Genomic DNA, 6,686 nt, shown 5'->3' on the forward strand with positions numbered 1-6,686 from the left:
ATATGTCAAGTTATAGTTTTTGTAAATTTTATAAGAGAAATGCAAATTTCAAAATTTTCATCTTTGAAAAAAAAAAGTGCAACATTCTTATTAGACCAAAGAATAATTGTCACACTTGAGAAAATATCGTGTTGTGCATGGAAGATAGATATGCATCTGAATTTTTGTAGCATTCTGAGGGAGGGTTTAGATTTTAAATAGAGCGAACCACTTCGGTGTTTGGCAACTGAGGCATAAAGATTAAGATTAATAGGTTGGTTTAAATTTTAAATAGTGTGTAATTTATTTTATAATGTTCCAATAATAGGGTTTGTTGACACAGATTTAACTTTGTCTTCAAGCCATAAACTTGGAGCCACTTAAAAGAGTAAAGGAAGAAAAAAGTGCAGAGCAAGTGATGTAGAAAACTGAAAAAGTAATGTACTGCCAATTGAATTAAACTAAAAAAATGTCTTTCAATGAATTACTAAAAGTAGGTTTTGATACCCTTTTACTGTTACGTTCCACTCAAAAGATTTATACAGAGTGTGAAAAGTCTTTTCATAACAGTAATACACACAATACAATTAGTTGTTAGCTTTTAACAATTTATTAACTTTTTTTTATTATCCTTTGGCCTTGTGCCTCTTTACCTGCCTCAACAGTCTCTTCCAAATTCGAGTGAGGTCTCTGAATCACTCGAAATTTGTCCTTCAATCTCTAAAAGGTAGTCACCGAAAGAAGCTTGGTTAGTATACCAGCTACCTGTTTATGTCTCGGGATGTGTACTACATGAAGAGAATTTACGTTAAGCTTTTCTCTAATAATTTGAACATCAAGTTAAAAGTATTTAGTTCGATTGTACTGAACAGGGTTGGCAATAAGAAGAACTGTACTGAGATTGTCACAAAAAATTGTAGGAATTGTCTTCATGAGTATCTTCAATTCAGTCAGCAAATTTGTGAGCCACACCAACTTTCCTTCACAGGCAGCTAAGCTTCGAAGTTCTATTTCAGTGGAGCTCTTACTTATAGTAGTTTATTTCCTGCAACACCAAGTAATTAAGTTAGGACCGAGGAATACACAATAATCAGAGACAGAACGTCTGTCCTCCAAGTCTGCTACCCAATCTGCGTCTGTAAATCCATAGAGCCTGTAATCACTGCTAGGATGTATCAACAATCCATTCTCTTTAGTGCCCTGTAGGTACCTGAGGATTCTCTTTACCGCCTTCCAGTGAGAAAGCAAAGGAGAATGCATAAATTGACTCACTTTGCTCACTGCAAAGGATATATCTGACCGGGTTATGCACAAGTATTGTAATGTACCTACCACACTACGATACAACTTAGCATCATCAAAACATTCAGACCCACTGGACATCAACTGTAATGATGAAATCATACGTGTAGGCATTTTGCTTGCTTCACTCATTCCTAGTTTAGAGAGCAAGTCACTAATATATTTTGTTTGGGACAAATGAAGCTGCCCTTGAGGTGTCTTTTAAACTTTAATTCCCAAAAAATAACTTAGTTCACCTAAATCTTTTAAGGAAAACACTTTATCCAATTGAATAGTCATGTTACTAATATCATTTGAACGATTACCAGTGATAATAATATCATCCACATAATACAAAATATACATAATAGAATATGACCTAAATCTAATAAACAGAGAAGAATCAGAATTAGAGCTATACAAGCCAAAGGATTTTAACGTATTACTCAATTTGTCAAACCATTCTCTTGGTGCTTGCTTTAATCCATATAGGGACTTTTTTAATTTACAAACATACTAAGCAGCTTGTGTCTCAAAACTAGCTGGTTGATGCATATAAATGGTTTGATGCAAATCACCGTTTAAGAATGCTTTATTAAAATTAAATTGATGAATTATCCAGTTTTTGGACACTGCAATGCTCAATATAAGTCTCACAGTTGCAGGCCTCACCACAGGGCTAAACACCTGGTCAAAATCAAAGCCTTCTGATTGATGAAAATCCTGGGATACCAATCTGGTTTTGTATTTTTTGACAGTCCCATCTGCATGTCTTTTAACAGCAAATATCCATTTACTCCCAATAACCTTAGCATTAGAAGGTGTCGGTACCAAGGTCCAAGTGTTATTCTTCATCAAGGCTCTAAATTTCTCATTCATAGTGTGATGCCAATGAGGAATTTTTAGAGCACTAGCAGCTGATTTTAGAGGTTGTTAAAAGATATTGTTAGAAAAAATGATGGCTACTAATGCTCTTGGCCTTGATGAGTGAGTTTTAGACCCTATCAATATTTGGTGAGTATTTGGATTGTGAGAGGAAGAGATGGAAGTGGAATTTTGAGTTTGTTGAGACTCAGCTTCCACAAGCGGAAGCTGAATTTCGATACCTGTTATACGTTGTAAGGCAGAAGCTGAAATTGATGTATATGCCGGCTCTTCTGCAGTCTCTGTATGTGCAGGAAGTGATTGAGAGGGAGGATCATCAACCTGAAGACAAGAGGCTGGGTTTGAAACTGGATTACACCTGGCAGTGGAAGTAGCCTTTGGAAACAGGGCAGAGCCATCACCAGACTGTGGTACAGGGGGTGGAGAGGAAGAGGCTGCAGGCATCGTTAGGAACAATTTTGCATATGGAAACTCAGATTCATCAAATTTTACATGTCGAGTAATATAAATCTTGCCACTTTTAGACAAACATTTATATCCTTTAAAGTTAGTAGCATAGCCAATAAAAACATACTTTATTGATCTATTTTCAAGTTTATTTTTATTGTAAGGCCTAATATAAGGGTAGCAGTTGCTTCCAAAAATCCTAAAGAGGCTATAGTCTGGTTTCTTATTAAACAGTTTTTCATATGGAGATAAATTAGAAAGAACCTGAGTTGGAATACAATTGATTAAGTAAGCCGAAGTAAGAACTACTTCATCCTAATAAAGCAATGGCATAGAGGCAGTGGAAAGCATAGCTAGACTCATCTTTATGAGATGTCGATGTATTTGTTCTGCAGTCCCATTCTGTTCATGAACATAGGGACATGAAAAGCAATGAGTAATACCTACTCTTGACAAGAATTCAGAAAAGGCATTGGAGGTATATTCGCCTCCATTGTCTGTTTGTAGTTCTTTGATTTTGTGTCCTGTCAAGTTCTCAATGTACAGTTTATACTGCTGAAAAACCAAAAAAACTTGTGATTTTGTAACTAATAAAAAGGTAAAAGTATATCTTTGGAATACATCAATAAAGGTAATGGTATCGAAATCCAAGATGAGAAATATGAGGAGAGGGGCCCCAGACATCAGAAAACACCAATTCAAGAGGAGTAATATAGATTGTATTAGAATCAGAAAAAGATAACTTGTGCATTTTTTCTTGTGCACAATTTTCACATACATGAGTATTCTCATTTACATGCTTCATCGAATGTTGAATGTTACATTGAGAGAGAACTAATTTAACAGATTTAAGAGATAAATGTTCTAGGCGTTTATGCCACAAATGTAACACTGGATAAGACACAGTAAAAGTAATACGGGAATTGAGTGAATGAGAGGGTTGAGAGACAGCAACATTTGTAAATTGATATATGCCCCCTTTACATATACCTTGTAAGATCACTTTTTGTGTAAATTGGCATTTCACATGACAAAAATTAGCAAAAAATTCAAATTAGACACAGTTATCATTAGCAAATTTCAAAACACTAATCAAGTTCTTGGTGATTTGTGGTGTGTGTATCAAGTGATGGAGATTAAAATATTTTTTGGAATCTAAAGAGTATAGAAAAGAATTTTCAATATGAGAGATGGAAATACCTTTACCATTACCCACTTGAACATGTTCTAGGCCCATATATTCTGAACATGTCAGCAAGTTTTATTGGTCTGGAGTCACATGATGAGAAGTCCCAGTATCAAGGTACCAAGCAGGATCTACAATAGTATTGGAGGTAGTAAAAAAAGCAGTGGGATGGGGAAAGGATGGTGCTGGAAGGGGAGGTGTAGTGGATGCAGTTGAAGGTCCTTGAGGAGAAATATAAGAGGTTGAGTAATTCTAATTATAAGTCAAGTTTGTGAATTGTTGTTCTTGATTTTAGGAAGGGGTGGAATATCTTGATTAAAGTGATGGAAGCAATGCCACGCAATGTGATCAAAACGGTCACAAACTTGACATTGAGGTTGATTTTGCTGAGAAAATGCACGTCCTCTCCTAGAAAAATGTCCCCCTCTTCCTCTTCATAATCCATTGCCCCGAGAAGAGTTGTGAAACACGGGAAAGGAATTTTGGGTGAGATTAGCTTGAAGAATGCCAGTCCTATTTTTCTTGAATTTCTTTATCATGTCATCATGAGACATGATGAGATTTTCAACTTGCACAAGACTATAAATTTTTGGTTTGGCATTAATAGTAAGAAGAAGATTTTGGTACTCTTCATTAAGCCCTTCTAATAGAACTTCCACATGTTCTTCCTTAGAGAGAGGAAAACCTAAAGCTGCAAGTGAATCAGTCACATTCTTGATTTTGAAAATGTAGTCACTAGTTGTCTGATTGACCTTGTTTCTTTATCAATTTCAATTGACCCTTTAGTTGTTTAATCTGATATTTGGTAGATTCTGCGAAATAATCTTTAATTTTCTGCCACATTTCATAGCTGAGCTTGGAGCCTACCATTTTGTTCTTGAATGCATTGTCAATTGAGGCAAGCATCCAAGAAACTAAGTGACAATCATCTTGCTTTCACTGTTTGTAGAGGGAGGATTCAATTCTTGCTTTTTGATCAGACTTGGATGAGAATTGGGATGGATTTCGTTCTTTGATGAAATGATCTTCAAAATTCTAATCTTGAATTGCATTGAGTGCTTGTTGCTACTAGGTCTTGAAAATTGTTTCACATAATTTATCTGAAATTGGATTGAACGATCGTTACTGATAGATAATTGGAGGAACATTGTTGGCAGGTGTAGACAAGGAGGGATTGCTAGCAGCCATGGATCTCTTGAAACCCTAAGTGCTCAGATACCATAAAAGAGTAAAGAAAGAAAAAGTGCAGAGCAAGTGATGCAAAGGAAGCAATGTACCACCAATTAAATTGAACTAAAAAATACCTTTCAATAAATTACTAAAAGTTTTGATACCCTTTTACTGTTACGTTCCACTCAAAAGATTTATATAAAATGATAAAAGTCTTTTCATAACAATAATACACACAATATAATTAGTTATTAGCTTTTAACAATTTTTTAGCCTTTTTTGATTAGCTTTTGACCTTGTGCCTCTTTACCTGTCTTAACACCATACACTTAGAAAGTGAAAAATCTTTGGTCCGGTCAAAAAGAGATATTTTAAAATCATGTTTATCTTTTTTGTAAAATTTTAAACCTGAAAATGACAAAAAATAAAATTATCAATCTAATAAACTGGATATTAATGTCTGAAGCTACTTTTCTGTGGCCATAAAAAATAATGAAATTTACTCATTATATTAATAAAAAAAAATTCATTGTTAAAATATATATATTTTTTGTAAATTGCATAATAAGGATAATAAATAAGTTTTTTTTTCTATATAACATTATCTTTAGAAAAAGTAATTTATTTTTCTTTTAGAATTGAAGTTAACATCAATAATAGGGTTAAAGTTAAACAATATTTCTTTTTCTAAGATATGTTTAAGAGGAGCTTAGTTGAATGCATGGTTTCATATCCAAACCCAACATCCACGGTTTCATAGTCTCTGCAAAGCCTCAAAACCCTTCTCAATCGATGAACCATGCAAAGCAGTGTAACTGATGTGTTTTCGTAACACGAGGAACCCTGCTCTCTCCACTCTTGGTTTCTTACTCTATAATTGCTTTGATAAACCTTTTGGGGGATTAACTTTATTTTAATTGTAGATAACGTGTAAGGAAAAAGGAAATAGAATAGAGAAAAAATTAATCAATAGGAGAAAGATTAGAAAAAAAAAATTAATTAAACTTTATTTATACTTAATCCATTACATCACTATTACCTCTATTATATTTATAGTAAATTTTATTTGCTAATGAAAAATATCTAATTGAACTATTAGATTTATTTTTATTTATTATATTACTTTTTTTAACGATAATTTTATCCTTAAAATTGTGAAAAAAATATAACTCTTAAATAAAATATAAATCATAATATATTTATTTGTCTCTATGAATTGTTTTTTATTGGACTTAGACAAAACAATATCAAAAACTTTTTTTATAGTAGATTGGATTTGAAGACCACAAATAAATTCACAAAAGAAAAATGAGTAATTCTACATTATTAGATAAAATTTTACACTATTAAAAATATCAGTAATAATTAATTGATAACTATAAATCACACAACTTGCTAACTTACTAGCACTCCTCAATTTAAAATTAGAAATAACAACACTATTCAAATTTGCATATATTCACTCCTATAGTCCTATCCCATCTCTCACAAAGTAAGACGAAGTCGAATTTGGATAATTAATTTCAGAAATCCTTGCACCTAACCGTACATCTAAAAAAGAATCGTAATTTTTTTTCAAAAACTTTTCTGTGAATATAGATTTTCAATCCATTGATAACGCAAGGAATTAAAATTTTAGGCTTGTTCACACTAACACTAATAATATAAGTTAGTAGTTCATTATAGTATTCACTAGTAGTATTGATTTGATCTCTAATTGAGCCTGACAAACTACCAT

The sequence above is a fragment of the Arachis ipaensis genome, chromosome B05 (genome assembly GCF_000816755.2).
Source record: "Arachis ipaensis cultivar K30076 chromosome B05, Araip1.1, whole genome shotgun sequence".
Taxonomy (NCBI): Eukaryota; Viridiplantae; Streptophyta; class Magnoliopsida; order Fabales; family Fabaceae; genus Arachis; species Arachis ipaensis.